This window comes from Amphiprion ocellaris, chromosome 10 (assembly GCF_022539595.1).
Source record: "Amphiprion ocellaris isolate individual 3 ecotype Okinawa chromosome 10, ASM2253959v1, whole genome shotgun sequence".
NCBI lineage: Eukaryota > Metazoa > Chordata > Actinopteri > Pomacentridae > Amphiprion > Amphiprion ocellaris.
This window is the reverse complement of record NC_072775.1, coordinates 23,724,089-23,746,153: the sequence shown is the minus strand read 5'-3', so window position 1 is coordinate 23,746,153 and position 22,065 is coordinate 23,724,089. Positions and strand designations below refer to the sequence as shown.

The 22,065-nt window shown below is 38.5% G+C and overlaps 1 protein-coding gene across 2 annotated transcripts in view; it reads right to left on the bottom strand.

Annotated features, from left to right (window-relative positions):
* The window catches only part of fam110b (family with sequence similarity 110 member B), a 44,129-nt gene extending 24,149 nt beyond the window's left edge, over positions 1 to 19,980 (bottom strand). The window contains exon 1 of one of the 2 annotated variants that reach the window (XM_023261657.3): positions 19,857 to 19,980. The gene's annotated coding sequence lies outside the window, so the exon portion shown is untranslated. Of the gene's footprint in view, positions 1 to 6,109; positions 6,367 to 19,856 lie in introns of those variants that run through there. The other variant, XM_035944168.2, reaches the window with a different exon arrangement.
* Positions 19,981 to 22,065: the final 2,085 nt, after the last annotated feature.

The window sequence follows — 22,065 nt, the reverse complement described above, 5'->3', positions numbered from 1 at the left end:
TGAACAAGAGCAAATTGTTATTGCATCACATTAAATTATTGAGAAACTGCTCAATAAATGTGGTTCAGATGTATTTTTTGGCCAAGGAGTGTTACATTGATTTTCTGAATTAATGTATCAATCTGTGGACCCCTGTATGAAATCCCTGGATTTCTAAGTTGTACAAAGCTACAGTGTGTGTGTGTGTGTGTGTGTGTGTGTATGTGTGTGTGTGTGTGTGTGTTGATGTTTACTATTTCCAGTGGAGACTTTAACCTGACTGTACACTAATCCATGGGAAACTATGTCAGTGAGGTGACAAAAACTGAAGTCCCACCAGGTAGAGGCAGCTGTTTCTAAGACTCGGCTTTAGGGTAGATGGTACAAGTAGGCTTAGATTAGGCTATGATAATAAAGGTTCAGGTAAAAATCAAGGGAATGCATAATGCCAATGAGTAAGTCTACTGTCCGTGTACTGTGTGCTCAAATAGTGAATGATAAATGAATAACCCCGCTGTCACCTGCCCATTCCTCTGTCTCTTTCCCAGTTTGTTCAACTGTTCTCTAATCTTATTACAGGCTTTCAACTAGAGTAAACGGGCAGTGTGTGTATATGTGTGTGTGTATGGTATCAGCATTATTACATTTTTATATAACTGAGATCCCCACTGAGACAGAGTGCACTAAGTCAGTCTTTTAATAACACAGAGAGAGGCAGAGAATGAAGGGAAATGTGCTGAATGGTTCTGCATTAATGACAGATATATAACAAACACCAGGACAAAAATGAAAATCTACAAAAAATGTAGATACATTATTGAACTATGTCTATTTAAGCCTGCCAGTATTTCTCTAAGAATTGGATCTGGCCCGCCGGATGTGATTTGCCCTATGTAACACACCAATATTGCATTGTTGGTGATTAGATATAATAAATTAGGTTTGCTCGTTCAACAGAGAGATTTGTTTTTTTTTTTTTTCAGATTGTGCAGTGTCGGGAAGAAATGTGGGGGAAGAGACCAGGAGAATGACAATGTTGAGTGACAACTGCTCCTTCCTGTCCATCAGATGTTTGTGATGGATGGAAATGCAAATGTGACATAAAGCATGGCAATGGCACTGTGCTGGCTCCATTTGAAATGATTACAGAATGAATCATCACAACACAAGAAAAAAATTTCAGGACAGTTTGTCCTATGTTCCTATTCATATTCAAGAAATGTTTGTCATACATTGATCCATATTATCAATATTGTTCATACTTAGAGAAAACAGATAGTTGTAAAAGATGTCCATCCATCCATCCATCCATCATCTATACACTGCTCAATCTGCATTAGGAGTCTATCCCAGCTGACTTAGGGTGAAGGCAGGGGACACGCTGAACAGGTCACCAGTCTACATATACAGACAAACAATCACACTCACATTCACACCTGCGGACAATTTAGAGTGACCAATTTACAGTCACCAATTAACCTCAGCATGTTAGTGGACTGTGGGAGGAAGCCGAAATACCCGGAGAAAACCCACACATGTACTGGGAGAACATGCAAACTCCATGCAGAAAGATCCCTGGAAGGTGGGGGACGTGAACCGCAGATCTAGCTGCAAGTCGAAAGTGCTAACCACCAAGCCACTGTCAAACATGTAACAACTAAAAATAATAAAGAAAGATTTGAAGCATCTAAATCAAATTTAGGAGAGAAAAACCAGTTGGTGCGTCCCTGAGCAGAGTGTGGCACCGAGAGAGTGAATCCCCCAGCCAGTGAAACTGTCACAACTGGGCTTGTACAATGGTCCTGCGGGTGTTCGGGTTTTTTTTATTTTATTTTTTTTTAAGAGAAAGTGGGTGAAGGAAGTAGTACATCTGTAACTGGTATAAGTTCAGTTTGCGTCCACTCATTTTGTTATATTCTATTCAGACTGACATCTATCTCTTTGTATGGGTCAGCCTGCATCTGCTGACCCTCTTGACCAGGGGCTGGATGCAGCCAGAGTTTGGTAAACTAGTGCTGCTGTCAGGAATTCTATTAATCAAATTGTTACACAACTGAAATGCCAATGATATGATGTAATTCTACAAGGGCTGTGCTCTCAGAGTTACACAATCAAACAGTCAGTTGAAAGAAGACCAGCTTGACTCTGTTTCCTAGTCGATCTGTTTCCAATTGTCTATTCTTTTCTACCTTTGTACTTCCATTATTAGTTTTAGCATTAGGTTAGGATGGGGTATGTTGACTCTTAAGTATAAAAAAAAGAAATGCTGATATGTAACCCTGTCAAATGGTGTCTAAGTTTTCAGTTTATGTGGTTTATTCATTAGGTCAACATGACATGAATATTTTCAGTGCTCATTTCGGCCTACAAACAAAATAAGAAGCTCATCTGATCGGAAAATGTTCCACTTTGTCCCGTTAACACAAAAAATAATTGCATTTTTTCTTAAAATGAATTTGCAGTAGTTTCACCTGTATTGCACACAAGCTTGTAGCATACAGGGGCAAGCTAGTCATCATGGTGACTGAACGCAACAAAAATAGACATATGGCATGTATAACTGATATCACAGTGATATTTGACATTTTCAGATAAGTGGTATTGGTATTTTTATTAACCAATTATCATAAAGTAATGTAATTGCTGTGTTGGGTAGGTGAGGTAGCAGACATGGTTGAAAGTATAAAAAAACCATCTCAGTTTTCCACAAGCATGCATAGTGTAGCAGATATACAGAAAAGACCCCAATAATTTACTTGTAGGTGTTAGCAAGTGGTGCAGGTGGAACTTACGTTGCTGACGATACAAGTCTACGATTATTGCTTAGAGGCCTGCTGTACTTCTTAGCTTGCGGTTAACTTTATCTTCAGTACCATAACATCTTCTTAAATCTGATTAACTTTAACACCCTACTCTGACAGACACATCAGACTAGCAGAGAAACAACATGTAAAAACTGAACAAGACGCACAGCCATTGCCTCGTATCAGGAAATTAGCTGCTCTCATAGTGGCTGAGATCACACTAATGGTTAGCAGCTAGCAGCCAATTAAGCCACAGATTACCCTGAAACAGTGTCTGGTAAACAATAATTGATAATGTTTCAGGACATAGACTTTAGTGGTAATTAAAAAGAACAAAGAAAGATTAAGAACACAGAAGAACAGTGTAAAGAAATGCAGAAGACACACTGTTACTGACCTCAATCAATCAATCTCACAATAAACAGGAGAGCACCGTAGAGTCATGTCACACTAAAATGGCATCACTCCTATTTTCCTATTTCTGTTGTACATATTTAGTTATAATAACCATTATTCATAAGGAGCCCAGTTAAGAATTAGAGGTTCCCTGCTATCACATGCTGTTAATACATAATTTTTAACGTACACTTCTGTTCAAAAGTGTGGGGTCACTTAGAAATGTCCTTATTTTTGAAAGAAAAGCAGTTTCTTACAACGAAGATAACATTAAATTAATCAGAAATACAGCCTAGACATTGTTAATGTGGTAAATGACTATTCTAGCTGGAAACGGCTGATTTTTAATGGAATATCTACATGGGGTACAGAGGAACATTTCCAGCAACCATCACTCCTGTGTTCTAATGCTACATTGTGTTAGCTAATGGTGTTGAAATGCTAATTGATTATTAGAAAACTCTTGTGCAATTATGTTATCACATAAATAAAAGAGTGACTTTTCATGGAAAACATGAAATTGCCTGGGTGACCCCAAACTTTTCAACGGTTGTGTATATCGGTTACATGTATCAGTTAATGGACTTTCCTGTTTGGCAATAATAGATATATTGGCCTTTAAAAAAAACATAGCAGTGTATTCCTACAGGAGAGTCTATCCAAGCTGGCAGTGGACAAGAGGCTGGAACACCCTGAACAGGTTGCATGCCAATCACAGAGGAAAAGATAGTCAAATGAAACATTGATGGTTTTGCATGGGAGACAGTAACACAGTGCTGTTCAATAAATATTTGGGATTCACTCTAAAAGATGTCAGTTGAATATTTATTTAGCGACTTCATAAGAGCATGGCAGGCTGTAAATGTCAGACTACAAAACATGTTTCTGTTTTCTGCTCCAATCCTAAATGAACCTGGATTAGTTTCCTTTGAACCAGATGCAGGTTCATATTGTCTGATCTATCCTGTACAATTCAGTGTGATTGACTCTCCTGCTGAAAGAGCTGTCAACAGCCAATCAGCAGACAGTATGTCTGACTGAGTGTAAAAATGATATCACAGATGATGAACAAAAGCATTTTAACAAGCAAAAGATGAGAGTCATGTATCTGGTATAGGAGAGGAATATAGTGTGGCTGTATTAACCTAATAGATATGGAGAGAGAAGTGAATATTGCTACCCTTAATTGGAGGGAAGGCATATTAAAGAATAAAACTTCTGTAATATTGAGTATATATAGAAATGAAATATTAATAGGAAAGGCATGAACCATAAACCCTTCTACAAGTCCACAATGTTCTTCCAGCGAGTTTCCTCTCGCACAGGTCTGGTGAAGAGAGAATCAACGGGTATTTAGAGGGAAGACATGGGTGTAGATCCTCAATACTGGACTAGTAATAGTTTGTGTGGGCAGTGCTGAGTAAAAACTACAGATTATAATTCATCAACAAAAAATGACAATAGCAATTACGCCATCCCACATTTCATACTATAAGTACATAAGCGTGTGATGATAAAGGGAATAATATAGGAAATACAGAAATCGGTTTATGTCACTGCTGGCAGATTGTGTGTTGACTGAAACTGAACAGAAGCCTTTCAAAAGACTTACAAACACCAGACAGGTTCTCTAACCTTATCTTTTTCTTTTTGCTCAACGAGTGAAGGCTGCCATCACAAACACAAATACAGCATTCACTGTAAATAAAAATGGGCTCTTAATTAACGAGGGCTGAAATGATTCCTTGAGTTATTTGAGTAATTCGATTACTAAAATTCCTCGAGGCAAAATTCACTGAATTGAGTCTCCACTACATCCGGACCCAGACTTCATCCTATTCGGACCCTGATCCATAATCAATAAATTGTAAGGGCATTTTCAATTTGACGGGACGCTTGTATTTTCACCGGCGCAACTTTTCTAGCGTTTACGGTGTTAATCAGATCAGAGGCTGAACTACGAAAGCAGCTGGACATAGTCTGGCTTTATCTGTGTCAGTTGGCTTGACAAAAACTAAAACATCAGTCAGAGTTAACAGGTACGAAGGTGTTACTTTCTTTGTTAACTCAAACTTTCTGCTTCAAATTCGAGGATGTTTAACACATCACTTGACTCATTTTCCGCACAAAATAAACCGATCGCATCATCTTCAGTCAATAGGTTGTTTTAATGAAAAACAATGAGGGACATAACATTTATTACTCTTAAAAGTTTCTGCTGGAAATTATGTAAGACAGGAATGCTGGTAGAAAACTGTTAAATGTGTGTTAATGTATTCATGTTACTGACAGACTAACAGACAGCTGCACAATCAAAGTATCAAACTTCATATATTCAAACATGATATTGTAGTGAAGTGCATGTAGCTCTGACACTGTCTCATAATGAAAGAAATCACTTTAATTCGTGCGCCAAACCAAAGTGAAACTAATGTTACTGATAGATTATCCTCTGTAATAGATACTAATAAACTAATCAGTTTTCTTATTTGTGTTCTATCAGCTGTAGTACCAGCAGTTTAAATGGACCAAATATAAAAACATGTTTATGTGATTTCTGCATCATCAACTAAATACATGTCAGGTTCCCGCAGCTTTAGTTTTAGTTGAATACCGCTGTACTATCCTATATACGTACAATATTCCTGTACTGTAGCTGCAGCCCGATAATTAACCTGTCTGCTAACAATACGGCTAACCATGTTTAATTACTAAACGTTTTAAATGTATTGCCTGATTTTTCTTAAATCATGAAGACTACTTCTGATTAATGTGTTTATCAGTTAAAGTATTCCCATGACACACAGTGACATCATCAAATGAAATGCAGTCAGTCTCAATAAATCTCGGTTGTGCTCACCTACAACAAGAGACTCATATAATTAGGTCCAGAGAACATAAAGCTTCTACATTCAAACCAGTGGACTTACCATAAGAGCAGTTCCTGGAATTCCACACAGTTATCAGGAATTTGATAACTTGGCGAATTATAAAGCACGCAATCACAGTACACAGAATTGCCCATGGTAACAGCAGGCCTGCCTTGATTCACGGTGAGTCAAAAATTAGCATCGAAAGTTTTGCAATCAGATTTCACTAACAGAAATCAAGACAAAAAGTTGCATTTCAAGAGGTGTTTGTTTTTAAGAACCAAAGATTATTGTACCGCTAAAAAAATCTGATAAATAAAGGAAAGCAACCCTGTGAGGCAGCAGGGAGCACTGAAGAAGAGACGCACAACTGCTAAGCTGATGTCTGCCCAAGCTAAGGAGTTTACCTCTGCCACAGATCAAGTCTTACAGACTTACCCTACCCCCTTAATCACCGTGACAATCGAGAACAGGTTTTTCTTCACCAGCCCACCAGAAATTAATAGGCTCAGTAAACATCTCTGAAACCATTTTGACAGAACAGTCCATTCCTCAATCTTTTAGTTTTATTTTCAGTTAGATTAGTTTCTGAACTGATGCTGCCAGTGCTTCTGTTTCTTGACCAGACTGACTGCTGAACAAACAGGGGCTGACATCTCTAGAAAGAAGGAAGAGGAGGAGAGAAGAAAAAGCAGCTTGGTATTTAGGCCTGTAGCGTGCTTCAGGGCAGCGTGATATTGGCTGGAATTCCAGAAGAAGCAATGCCAACATCAGATCAGAGACTAATCCCTACGAGAAGCAAACAAGGAAACAAGAGACAGTATTGTCCAAACACTTCTAAACAGGTTTCAAACAAGTTCACAGAGGCCATTTATTTTTAACATCTGCTCTCGAGCAATAAATAAATAAATGTGAAAATTGTCCAAAATTTTTGTCTTTTCTGCTGCACACCCTTGAGGTCAGCTCTAGGATCAGTGATAGTACTAGCTGCACTGCCACAGAATTATTGTTAACTAGATCAACGCAGCACAAAGGTTAATCCAGGCGCCAGTGCCACAGATAGACAGTTAGTTGGCTGAACTCTGGCTTTAGTGGCCTCAATCCAGTGACCCAATACCTACACACACAGGCCTGCACACAAAAATTGACATACACGCACAATTGAATCAGCATCTTGGGTGACACAAAATGAAACCATACACCAACTTGTTTTAAAGGGACAATGTGGTATAAATGGTATGGCAGAAGATAGACTTATATTGTATCACAGTATACGGTCATATCACATATTATGTGTCCATGTGATACATAATTATGAGATACGTGGCGATTGGCGTTGGTTTGTTTGTACGTTTGTCTGTCTGTTCGCAACATTACTCAAAAATGGACTAACGGATTTGGATGAAGTTTTCACAGGAGGTCAGAACTGACACAAGGACCAAGTGATTAGATTTTGGCAGTGATGCGGCTTATAGTCTGGATCCACAATAATTTTTTAAAGATTTGTATCTGCAAGATAGCGGCATGGCGTCACTGTAACTATGACTACAAGTGAACACTATGTCAGCTGCCTGCTGACGATAACATGATTGACAGACATTGACGTAAAACAATTTCGAGACTTATCTGTCGGAAATGATAGAAGAAGCAATTGATTTGTGGGGGTGTTTCTGAGTCTCGGCAATTCCCGCCGCCCGCTGCATATTTAGGTCACATGATTCAGTATCTGTAACATAATGTACACATGCAGAACACACACCTGTGCTCAGTGCAAGGTCATTTTGTTTGTGGATACATCTATATTAAATGGCCACTTTCTGTGTTGCTGTGATTTCTGAACATCAATAACAAATAAACAAATGCTGCATTTCTAAAAAAAAAAAAAAAGGGGGGCTGCATTTTCTGACAATGCCATATGAGGGAATGAACAGCCTTGGTGGAGTACTGCGCTCTCTGAGTGCTTTTCTTGTTGTTATCTTTGTAAGCTAAAATTAACTTTAAATTTGAATTCTAATTTTTAAGCAAACAATGGATTTCAGGTGAAGTCATACTAGCTGCAGTAATGTACTTTCTCTGCCTTCTGTATATAGTGTAATATATGCACAGATTAGCCAAATCATTGAAACTGTCTAGTGAAGTCAGATACATTGATCATTTTGTTACAGTTCAATTTCCTGGTAGGAAATCTTGGGTCCTAACATTTGTGTAGATGTGACTTTGACTAGTACCACTCACCGAAACATTGCTACAGACCAACCACCCACAGAGGCATGTTCCCTGAAACCTTTAGGACCCAAAGGATACACTGCCCACATCCTGGTGCCAGACACTATAAGACATCACCAACAGATCCGAGCTGTTTTGGTAGCACAAGTAGTTATGGCTGATGGGAGTAATTCCTGTCTCAAAGCCATCTTGTAAATGATCGAACAGAACCTCCAACCACGAACCAGGATTTTCCCTGACATTTATAAAATGTGGCTTAAAACACAGAGATCAACTTAAAGCTGAAATAATACCATACTGACTACTGAATACAAACAGCCTCAAATCCTAGACCCTAATTTTTGAAAGAAGCTATTTTTTAAATCAGTAGTTGAATTTAAAAGTGAAGATGTGACAATAAGTCATAAACAACAGACTGGAGGTCTATTGTTTGTGGCTAGTCATGGCCCCAAAATGTGTTCATACATCTCCATTTCTACTTAGAACTGGGAGAACTCTTCACAAACATCAGCTCTTTACACATTCATGGTCCTTCACCTTCCACACTGTTGCTTGCAGCTGATGTGCAGCTGTACTTCAGTACTCATTTTATTCACCCACTTTCAATATTTTACAGGAAATCCAGTTGATCATTTACAACAATTGCTGTTGATCTCCATCCTTGTGAATGCCTGATGTTTTTGCAATAGAACGTTAGTTAGTGTTAGTGAAATGTTGTCTTTGTCTTTGAAGATGTTTGCCATATTGGTACATCAGCTAAAAAGATAAAGAAAACTTAAACAATTGTCATTGTCCTTCACATGACCTCATCTAACTCCAATGGCGAAAAAATGTTTGCCACAACATAAGCACATTTGTTTGTACTATATTTGAGAGCAAGGACATGATATAACTAAGTTATCTACATATAACATATACTAACCTGCCACTTATTGAATCCTTGAAACAAGTTAAACACATACACACCAAGAGCATTTTAACATCTTTTTTTAAGTTTATGTAATTTTAAATTTTGATAGCAAGACTTTGATTTTTACTGCAAATGTACACTGCGGTTCAAAAGTTTGGGGTCACTTAGAAATGTCCTCATTTTTGAAAGAAAAACTGTTTCTTTTGATGAAGAAAACATTAAATTAATCAAAAATACAGTCTAGACATTGTTAATGCGGTAACTGATTATTCTAGATGGAAACGGCTAACTTATAATAGAATATCTACATAGGGGTACAGAGGCCGATTTCCAGGAACCATCACTCCTGTGTTCTAATGCTACATTGTGTTAGCTACTGGTGTTGAAAGGATAATTGATGATTAGAAAACCTTTGTGCAATTATGTTAAGACATGAATAAAAGTGCGAGTTTTCATGGAAAACAAGAAATTGTCTGGGTGAGCCCAAACTTTTGAACAGTAGTGTATATCAGTTTGAAATTTCAAGTACCAGGTTCTTCGATTACTGGCAATCACATCAATACCAGAAAAATAAATTGGTCAACCTCTACACCTAAATCTTCTTTCAAAACAGTCATAATGCTAAGGTGACTTAGCCAAAGGAATAGGACAATAAACGGGAAACACAGCATTTCACAGCCACATCAATATATGAAAATTGCTCACCAACCAGACCAAAGGTTACAACAGCAAAACCCACAGTGTATTCAATTGATAGAGACCGTTGATTCTTTCAATTCATCCTATTATTTGTAAGAGGGAAACAGTTTTAACTCTTACATAAAGTTACACAGCATTATTTACAGCAGGATACATTGAAGCTAAATGCCAAAATCATCACACAGGCAGAACTGTTGCTGACAGTAGGTGTGGAGAGGGGAGCCCACGTAGCTTCAGCTACTTGGTGCTCCACTTTAGCTTTTTGTTGGACAGAATGATGACAGCACCCGCCTTTGTTATCAGGGGTGCCAAAGCAGAAAGGTTTAACATCTCTAATCTGATTGGGGCAGCCATCTGGAAGTCCCTCCCCCACCATCCTGGTGCACACACACACGCCCACGCGCGCACACACACACACACACACACACACACACACACACACACACACGCACACACGCACACACGCACACACGCACACACGCAACATTCAACACTGCATTTCATCGAGGCCATAGTGATATACCTGCCCCATCTGAAGTAGAAAGTATATTGGACAGTTGTCAAAATATGCGAAGAACACACAAAGACACACACAATCTCATTCTGAACAATAAGTCGATTTCAAATCTAAATTTGAAACAATGCCATTTGCAAATCCCAAATCTCTTTACAATACAACAGAATATCAAAAGTGCATGGTAAACCACTTCAACACCATTTTGTAGTTTGGAAAATCAATAAATAAGAGCATAAATAAACTAAATATACGTTTTTAACTTAGTTATAGATTCATAGGTATAATATAGTGTCTGCATGCGTCATGAAACACCCCTATCACTTTCTGTACAAACACAAGAGATTAGTTCCAGGTACAAGTGGAGAGTCAATATACAGAATGACTGTAAGAGGCTACTCGGCCGTACTGAGAAAAGGCCCTACGTAAAAAAAAAAAAAGAAGGTACTCAGGAAGCACTTTTTAAAGACCTCACACACAGTGTATCTTCCAAATGGTAATATAAACAAATGAAATATATGCAAACACTTCCAGTGTCATGTGTGTATGTGTACATGTCTGTGTGTACAAGCACGTGTGCATGTGTAACAGTAAGAGTGTGTGCACTGATTTTCTGGAAATTATCAGTTGACACAGAAAAGTCAGGGGCTGATGTATAGAAATCATTAAACTAACTAAAGCTACAACAGTTATTGTCAGAGAAGGGAATTAAATGACATGTTGAGAGGAAAACCTAAATCAAGAGTGTGTCTGCAGGTATGTGTGGGGACAGTGAAATGCTGCACAAGGTTAAAAGATTAAAAGATGGTAAATTACTATATGCTACCTTGTCACTGGCAAAACAAATCACTTGCTTAACATTTTCTAATTGATAGATGCTACAATTTATCAATGTTCCCTAACTGCCAAACATTGGAGGCTGCGGTAGTAGATGCTTGGTAGCTGTGGTGCTCAGACAGGTGTGTGACCAAAAGTGACCTTGAACAGAGTTAAACTAGGGCATTCTAATGCCATATTTGTCCAATATATAATCAAGTGATTTTTTTCTAAATTTTTTTCTATGAACGGAAAAAAACAGTGCATTTGGGTGCACTCCACATTTCATGAGAAGACAGTATTTTTAGGTGCAAATACTACAGTACACCAAAATTATAAAAGTACGACTTTCCATCAATGGGATGAGACAGTAGCTGCCTGTGCTGGTTAGAGCGACACAAATACAGCTCACACAATACGAAATACGACCATGTGAAATTTGAAACTTGCACACTGAAAAAAAGGTTGCAAATCTTTGTGCGGATGTGTATTTATACAGGTGTGTGTGTATGTGTGTATGTGTGTGTGTATATATATATATATATATATATATATATATATATATATAAACAGACACTAGCTACATTCAAACAGGTGACAAGTGTGGACATTTACCTTTACTAACCATTTAAACCTTGTTTGTGTCAACTTGCATGCATATTATCAGGCCAAAATTTCAAGGGTATGTATACTTTTGATCAGGGCTGCTTGCATGATCAGTTATATCAACATCTAGTCCTACACAACAGATCTTTGTCTGACAGCTAACCATAAATGAAAGAAAAGCTTTTCCATGATCAAAAATATTTACAATTCCTACAATTTCATTTAGCAGACACTTTTATCCAAAGTGACATACATCTGAGAGTACATACAACACAAGCATGGATCTAGTCAGGAGAAAACAACCTTTCAACCCCCAGAAACCTGGACAAGTGCCACAAAACAACTTCAAGTGTGATAACAGGACCATGGTGTCTACAGGCAGTGTGGCCAGTGAAGCAATGTATTTCACAAATTTTGCCAGGGTATGTAAACTAATGAGCACGTCTGTACACGGCAATGGCTTTACTTGGCATCTTTTCTTGAATCTCTTTAGAACATGGCATCATGCTACTTTTTGAGACCCTTTAGCTACTTCACAATGCCAGACAGGTTCTATTTAGTAATGTTTAGATTCAACAAGCGCAGCATTAATCATATGTGAGTATGGCTGGTGAAATTTAACCCAATTGCCAAATGAATTGGGTCATTTAGTAGATTGGTAGCTAACGGGGCACTTACTTTTTCACATAGAGCAGGATGGGCTGGACAACATTTTTCCTTAAAAACAAAAATCACCATTCAAAAGCTGCATTTTGTGTTTTGTTGGGTTATCTTTGTGTTACATCAAAATTAGTTTGAAAGATGATCTGAAAGATTTAAGGTGTGACAAATCTGCAAAATTAGAAGATTTCTGTAGGGGGGTAAATACTTTTACATGGCACTGTATGTGTGTGTGGCTTTAAAGCTGCAGAACGTAACACAGTTTTTCTCGCTTTCTGTCTTCACTGACGACAAAGCTATCCAGTTTGAATAAACCTTCTTGCAAAAGTCACTGTACAAAGCCAGCAGGGGCTTGGTGCTAACATTTAGTATGAATAGTGAGTAGTCTCAGTACTCTATTACCCGTTCATTGATAATATCACAAGTCCAACAATAATACCAGTTTGTTCACTGTCATTCAATGCGCACCCCCTAAAGGAACAGAATAATATACCATTTCCCCAGAAAGTGGTTGCCTCATTGTTTGACTTGTGTTGGCGAAAAGGTATGATTTTTTGTAGTAAATGACGACACATAAACCATGTCTTTAATCATCATTTCAACATCATTCAACTGTAGCTTATCTTGTAATGTGTTGCATCCACTAGTATTGCCCAATTTTGACCACATCATCCCTTAGCTGTTCCTGGACACTGCAGCAATGGACCTAAAGCCCCAGTCAAAGCTGGAAAATCCCTGACTGTGTTTGCCTGTGCTAAATTATCTAGCATTACTCATCAAGACTTCACACAGGTGCAATACACTGTCAGCAAGGCTCTTACTGTGGCTTTCATGTAAATTTCCATGACTTTTCCTTCACTCCATAACTAGGTCAAGGAGCTTGAAAACCCAAAAATCTAACTTGTAGAGCAGACTGTAGGATATATGAGTGTGTACAACATGGAAAACACTGAGAAAAAGATGGTGCTTACAGAATACTTTTAATCCTTCAAGTTTTTGTTAACTACAGAGAAAAAGGCAACACTAAGAGCTGCTAATTAACCAAACTAAAATGAAAAACCATGCATTTATGAAAACATCACATTAAAATCATAGTACTATTTTTACACTTATGTTTAATTTAAAGGTCTGATATCAGAAATCAGCTTCCTTGCAATTTTATATGTTTTATAATAATAAAGGTTTAAAATAAGCACCAAAATATAAACACATTTACGAGCACTAACCCACACATGGTTATCTTAAAAGTTGAGCTTCTGACATGTTATATGCTAAAGTGGGGGATAATTGTGCAGTCTACTGTAGTTTTAACATAAGTTCATACACAGTGAAGCCACAGTAAAAACAATACTACTCTGACATATACCAATAATATATAGAAATAGATCAAATTAAAATGTGTGCATTTCTTGACAATCTGGATAAACCAAGGCACTTCTGGTCTTCCGTTGACAATATTACATTAATAAAGGAGATGGCAAAATGGAATGAAATCAATTCACAGCGGACCTGGATAGGTTTCTAATTGAAGATACCCTGAAATTCATATGTGATATTTTATTATCTGAAGACAATTGTCTATTTATAGCTGCAAATTTCAGCACAACTAAAAAAAGAGATTAAATCCCCTAGAGTGTAGTTTGAAAAAACAGTCTGCTATGTGACTACAAGATATAACTATGGCCCTCTCGCAAGTAATTGTACCTACGTGCCCAGCCCTAGTTTTACATGTCTCTCACCAATTAATGTTGGCAGTAGAGACTTTTTTTTGCAATAAATGCCATTGTTTTGTTTACTGCAATTTTGTGAATGACATTTTCTGAAATATACCATCAAGAGAGGCAAGCAGGCAAAAGTTTGTTCACATGACCCCCAAACCAAGAGCTCCTAATAACCACTTTGAACTAGGGCTGCAGCAATTAATCTATCAATTGTTTTACAAATCAAGTATTCTATCAACTATTCTGGCAATTAAATTGAGTAATCGGATTCCGTACTTGGCATGTGCGTTACAGCATCAAAATCGGAAGTGAACACGCTGTGCAACAGAAATAACCATCCTGGTGGAACATGAGTGGACATCTGCGATGTATTGTACATATATATTATAGTACAGGGATATTCAACTAAAACTAAAGCCATGGGAAACCCACATGTATTTATTTGGTGATGCAGAAATCACATAAATATGTCTGTGTTTAGTCCATTTAAACTGCTGGTACTGCAGCTGATAGAACACAAATAAGAAAACTGATTAGTTTGTTAATATTTATTACAGAGAATATTCTATCAGTAACATTAGTTTCCCTTTGTTGTGGCCACAAATTAAAGTGATTTCTTTCATTACGAGATGGTGTCAGACCTACATGCACTTCAGTACAATATCATGTTCGAATATATGAAGTTTGATAGTTTTATTGTGCAGCTGTCTGTTAGAAATAATCAGCTGCAATGATCGGTAAAATAAATATATTAACACATGAACAGTTTTCTGCAAGAATTCCTGTCTTACATATTTTACAGTAGAAGCTTTTAAGCGTCATAAATTTTTATATTCCTCATTGTTCTCCATTAATACAACTGTTCGCGATACACTGGAATTGCTGGAGTTCTCGGTTAAAATATAAGCGTCCTGTCAAATTTAAAGTCTCATCATAATTAATTGATTATAGGATGTAATTGAGTATAGGATGAAGTATGGGTCCGGATTCGGACTGCGATCAGACAGTTAGTGACCTGAGGTCATTTATGTAGTGGATTAAACAAAGCCGTCATTCAGAGAATTTTGCCTCGAGGAATTTTAGTAATTAAATTACTCAAATAACTTGACAAATCATTTCAGTCCTACTTTGAACCGTACTTTCATAACGACAAGCAACTGGATAGCAAACTAGATTACATGACAACATTATGTCTCACACAGAAACAACTAGTATCATTGAGTAATAGGAATTTGCTGTCCATTTTGTTCTGCAGTGCTCTGTGTAGGCTTGAATGTGTCTTTTACAGGCCATAACGCTGTTCTTTGACATTACATTAAGTCAGCTGTGTGTGCTCCAAGCAAGCCATCAGTGCTCATCCACTGCCCCGTATAAATCATCACAAGCTGCAGCCGTCCAGGAACTAGCCACTGTCCTCGCAACTTCTCTTCTCTGAGTGGACCCCCAGGGCTACAAAGAGCTTTTGCACTGCGTGACATTTAACAGTACAGTCAGTGCTGACTCTGTATTATTATAATGAACTTGCTATCAAAAGGTAAAACTGCACTATTGGCTCAAATGGTCTAAATTCATTCAAAATATGCTACACCTGTCTTTATTTTTGAAAATATTTTGGGTAGGATTTTGAAGAATTAGAGACTTTAGTGGTGATGACAAAGAAACCTGTCTGTGCCCTCTTCTTTCTTCTTCAGTCTTATGGCACCTTGTCTGCCTCATCACATGTAGGCTGGCGTTATACACTTAAGCCCAAAATTTTTCATACCTCTGTCAAATATAAGGAATTTCTTAATTTTTTCAGTTAATCATCAGTATTTCACCCCAGATTTGACATAAATGTGGGCAAGTCTAGAACCATGACCAATTATGTTATGTGAAGCAACACTGTTACAGGTGTTAAATTAAACTTTGACAGTCACCATGTCTAAAATTATTCATACCCCAGTGATATCAAGACAGATCGCCATAGGATGTTCAAACAAACTATTCTTTCTAAGGGTCTAAAGAGTTTACTACTGTTTTCAACATTTCTGAGTATAAAAGTCGACTTGCTTGTGACATTTCAGTCATTTTCAAATCAACGCAAGATTTGCCATGGCAAAGACCAAACAACTCAGTGAAGACCTGAGAGCACACGCTGTAAATGCCAAAAAAGAAGGAAAAGGGTACAAAAAAATGGCAAACAATTTCAGGTGCCAGTGGCAACAGTACAAAGTATCATCAAGATGTACCAAAAATTTCACACAGTCAAAAACCTCAAACGACACGGTCAGAAGTCAGTAGTGTCACCTCGGCTTGCCAGAAAGATTAAGTGAGATGTTGAAAACAATCCAAGGACTACTACTAAGCCTGTCCTGAAGGAACTGAGTGCAAGTGGTGTGACTCTATCAAAGCAGACACTCCAGCGGGTACTGCATCAAAGTAGTCTATGGAAGTTGCCCAAGAAAGACTCCCCTGCTTCAACCAAAGCATGTTAAAGCTCGTCTGACCTCCGCAAAGACGTACGTAGAGAAAGACAAAAGCTTCTGGTCATCTAGTTCTGTGGTCAGTTGAAACAAAAATTTAGCTTTTTGGGCACAGAGATGTGGCTTTCATCTGGCAAAAGAAGGCCGACATCTACAAGCCAAAGAACACGGTCCCGACTGTGAAATATGGAAGTGGAAGCATCATGTTGTGGGGCTGCTTTTCTGCAAACGGACCTGGCAACTTGGTCAAAGTGGTAGGCATCATGAGGAAAGATCAGCATATCAAGATTCTCAAAGAAAACATCAAGCAGGCAGCAGAGAACCTGAACCTGGGGGAGCGTTGGACCTATCAGCAGGACAATGATCCGAAGCATACAGCCAAGGTGGTAAAGAAATGGTTCCAGGACAATGACAAGTCAGAGTCCTGATTTAAACTCCATCGAGAACCTATGGATGGAGCTCAAGAAACGGATGACAGCACATAAACCCTCCAACCTGAAGGATCTTGAAACATTTGCAAAGGAGGAAGGGTCCAAAATTCCTGCAGATACTTGCAAGAATCTTGTGAGCAATTACAAAAATCACTTGGAAGCTATGATAAAAAAAGAGGGGTTTGCAATTTATTATTGTATGAATAATTTTGGACAGTGTGATTTTTTGTTTTCACCCTGTTAAAGATGTTTCTTTACACTTTCCATCTTAAATAAATAGGTTTTGGCTTCAGATTTTCTTCTGTGTCCTACTGCTTTAAAAACTCTCCTCACTTTGGGGGAAAAAAACCAACAACCTCTGGGCAGCAACCTACCACATCGAAAATTTCAATTGCTACCAAGGATTTGGATCGTGCAGTCAGGCAGTTGTGCTCGTTTTTTTTTGTCAATGGATTGTCCATTTTTATAACAGCGCTTGTTTCCCTGCGAAACCAACAAACACGAAAGAAAACGCAAAGTTCGATTGCATGAACAAATTTAACATGTGCTGCCTTCCTTCAGGCTTCCATGCAAGTCTTCAACGGCTCACTAGTTAGCAGCAAACAAGGCCTCTTATCACCTCCGTTGGCGCCCACATATCTCCCCTAATGGAAGTCCTTGGGAGATGGGCTTCACAGTCTAAAAACATCTAAGGCCCTGTGTCCCCACCACCTACAGCTACACTCCTGTTGGTCTGCCGCACATGAAGACCAGAGCAGGGCCCTGTCAGGTTAAACAACGTCGAGGCGAATCACAGTGCAGCAGCTTCCCCTTCCTTGTTCTTCTGAGTTTTACTTGTTATTATAACATAATGTGTATACGCTGATATCATTTCTTTGTCCTTGTTAATTATTATGATATGCATATAGTTGCATGTAGTTTTGTGTGTTTTTAGTCCAGCAATACCATTACCACTGGCACTACTGTTAAGACTGATCCAATGTGATTGTAGAATGTCTGTGCACCTTATGTAGTTTACTACAACAGCTTTCCTTACTACCTGTCAAATCACTTTAGATCACTTTAAATCACTATGCCTTGAAATGTGTAAATACTGTATATTGACTTCTAATACATTTAGTATTCTATAGATTCTAAAATGAGAAGTGTTTTGTTTATAGTATTGAACAGCAAGTTTTTTTAGAGTATATACTAACCTTAATGTTAGTATATACTCTACCTCTCTACCTCTTCTGTCCCTCTCAACCCACCGGCCAGGCGGCAGATGGGTCCCCCCACATAAAAACCTGGGTTCTGCTCAAGGTTTCTTCCCTGTTAAAAGGGTGTTTTTCTTGCCACTGTCACCTTAGGGCTTGCTCTGGGGGTTCAGGCATATGGGTTCTGTAAAGCATCTTGAGACAATTTCACCTGCAATTGGCACTATATAAATAAAACTGAATTGAATTGAATGTTAATGTTAATCTGGTCACTAACTTGCCTGTTTGGTCTTCTTGTTGTTTTTTGTTGTTCCCTCAGGATTAATAAAGTATCTATCTATCTATCTATCTATCTATCTATCTATCTATCGCTTTGGGGTCACTTAGAAATGCCCTTATTTTTGAAAGTTTTTTTTCAATGAAGTCTAGACATTGTTAATGTGGTAAATGACTATTCTAGCTGGAAACGGTTGATTTTTAATGGAATATCTACATAAGGGTACAGAGGTCTATTTCCAGCAACCATCACTCCTGTGTTCTAATGCTACATTGTGTTAGCTAACTGATGATTAGAAAACCCGTGTGCAATTATGTTAGCACCTGAATAAAAGTGCGAGTTTTCATGGAAAACATGAAATTGTGTGGGTGACCTCAAACTTTTGTACGGTAGCGTATGTACTTGGTGGTTGAATGCAAAATAAATTTTGACTTTTTTTCCCACCTCCTGATCTGTTTTCAAAAATAGGTCAGTAAAAAAAAAAGCAGCAATTATCAATATGAAATTAAATAAAAGATTTTGTCATGATAAATGTTTCAGCTATGTGATCTAGTCCTTACTGAAAACCATACTGGAACCAATACTGAAGTACTGCTGTCACAAAATACCAACATAACCACCACATCTAGAATAAACAGTGGGGTGTCCACGGGAATTTGAACACAGGCTGACCATAATAGTCAATAAGCCTTTTAAAGCCCGGACAGCGTCCAACAGCCCCAAAACACAGCAGGCCCGGCCCTGTGTGCTGTTAGCAGAGAGCTGCTCAGTGGCTGGATGTGTCCGGAGCTGCACACCAGCACCCACACACCAGCACCCACATCAGCACCCACACACCAGCTGCACCTGTGTTTGCGTGCGCGTGCCGAGGGTGGTGGTGCAACGCAATGTCCCCCCCAACGTCCCTCCCCCCTCCTCTTCCTCCTCCCCCCCAGCACCACCTCAGCAGCAGCCATGGATGTTCTACAATGTCTGCTCCTGCGCTGCAAGCTAGCCCCGTACCGCCACCTGAAACTCCAGCAGCTGTTTACACAGCACAGTAGCACAGAGCCCAGCCGCACGTTAGCCCCTCAGCTAAACTCATTAATGCAGCGTTACATGAAATCTTCCTATATGCTGCCTGAATGACAGCACGCCGAACAATAGCCATAGTTTGGACATGACTGGAAATGAAGAGAGAAAAAAACACAACTCCAGCGTATCGTCAGCGACCTCAGTAATGTTTCAGTCATCATTGGTAAGGCAGACAGACAGGTTGCCATCGCTACCAAGCTAGTTAATGTCCTTACCTTGCTCTCCAGCTCCAGAAAACAAAGGATGCTGTTGCGGGTTGTCTCCGTTAGGTCGGTGCGTCTGTTCGGCCTGAGTCTGACAGCATCCTGTTACAGCCAGCAACACCGCTGTCGATTCACCGGGAAAAGCACTGGAGCTTCCGGTCAACACCTTCAACATAATACTCCAATATTTTCAACAGTCAACGTGGTTGTGACGGTTATGTAAGGATGTGAGTGAAGATTCACCTTGATAATGCTGCCCAGATGTGTGTGTGTATATATATCACAGCATTACATTATTTCCTATGTAGAAAGAACAAACATATGCTAATTTTAAAAATATGTATCAGTGAACCACTTTAAATGATTTTCTAGTTGTTTTGTTGTCTGCTGTGTTGTATCACGAATGAATACTGTAAAACATCTATCCATCTATTAGTTACACGTTTTATGCTGTAAGGGGTCATGGGTGATGGTGTCTATCCCAGATGACAGTGGGCTAGAGGCAAATCTCTAGTCCATTACAGATCTAAAACAGATCACTTAGTCACTTTTTTGTCACTTAGTCACTTTTTTGTTGTACAGTGTACTTAGATGTCAGTTTTTATTATAGTATTTACTTTATTTTTATCTTCAATATAGATGTTAGCTTTTATTATAGTATTTATTTTTATCTTTAATATAGATGTTAGCTTTTATTATAGTATTTACTTTATTTTTATCTCTACTATTTGTTAAATGTTTAATGTAGCAGCATTGCACCGAGTCAAATTCCTCGTTTGTGAACCTCATGAACAATGGCAATAAAACTCATTCTGATTCTGATTCCAAAAACAGACCCTTACTGCTGCTGGAGCAACAGTCCTAACCCCTGGATCACCATGGCACCGTGTTGTAATTGAAAAAAATACTGCTATGTGATTTTTAAACAGCCCTGTGAAAGACCTGTCCAGGTTGAAGCCTGCCTTCGCCCTCAGTCAGCTGGGATAGACTCCAGCAGGCATAGGTTTAAGCATGCTTATGCTTTTATTTTGAAGATTAAAATGTTATATTTTCCGGTTAGTTGTTTTTATCAGAGCGGTTAGCTTGACGCAGCTGCTAACGGCTCTGTCTGCATTGAGGCAGAGAAATGGAGCTGGACGGGAGAGCTTCCACGGACTGACTGCATCTCTACTGCATTTTCCACCGACTGTAAGCATTTACCTTCTCATACATAGACTTTCCATATAGTGCTTTTTTGGCACATCCCTTTTACTTTTTATATTGTTGCTAAAATTAAGCGCATCTAGTGGTTTGTCAATAGAGTTCTCCCCTGCGAATACGAATGGAGCGGTCCATTCATTAAAGGGCCAGTGCATGTCTTATTTTTGACAGCTGACTACACCCCATGGATGTGCAAATCTTTTCAATCTTTCATTCTAAAGGCATCCCAACTAGGACGGACATGCATATAATTTTCAACTCGGCACAAGTCTTTTTCCACATTTCGTCACTAACATTGATCCAAAAGCATCCCAAAAGTCTTTCCTCTCATTAAAACCTGCAGCAGCAAAATCCATTTGATCATCTCCAAAGCAACAGAGCTCCACACATTTGCTCACATAGAACAACGGTGGCAGTAACTTCGTTAATTACTGTGATTAGAAATTATCTCCGACATGGAGACAGGATCAGTCTGTGTCAGGCTCTAGCAGTAAGTCACACTGTGTACTTTTCCTCATATTCGAAAAGTGGGTTGTCACAAACAATCAATTCAGTTCAAAAACCTATATTTGTCCCCTGTGGCAATTGAAGGCACATAGAACAGTTGGGCACAGAGTGGTAGCTACAAGTGTATAATGGTAGCAGCAGTCATGTGGTGGCTAAAATAGGATAAATAAAATTAAATTTGTCAGAGTTTAGTCTGTTGTTTACAGCTGTTTTAGGGGTTCTGTAATGTGAGTTTTTGGTTTTTTTGTTTTTTTTTTTTTAAATACCTGCAGCATCAGACAGCAAGATCAAGATGATATCGGAGAAGGTGATATGAGTCACCCCGATAGTTTATCACACATGACACACGAACATAATTTTCAGTATTCAGGGGAATCTTAAATACACTAGTCTGTTATTTGAACACTGATGAACTGCTATTAGTCTTTTGTTTGTTAGTGCATTATTATGTATTAATCATTACTTGGTCATTGCTTAGTCTTGCAAGAAAGATGACTACCACGTGCATGCCACA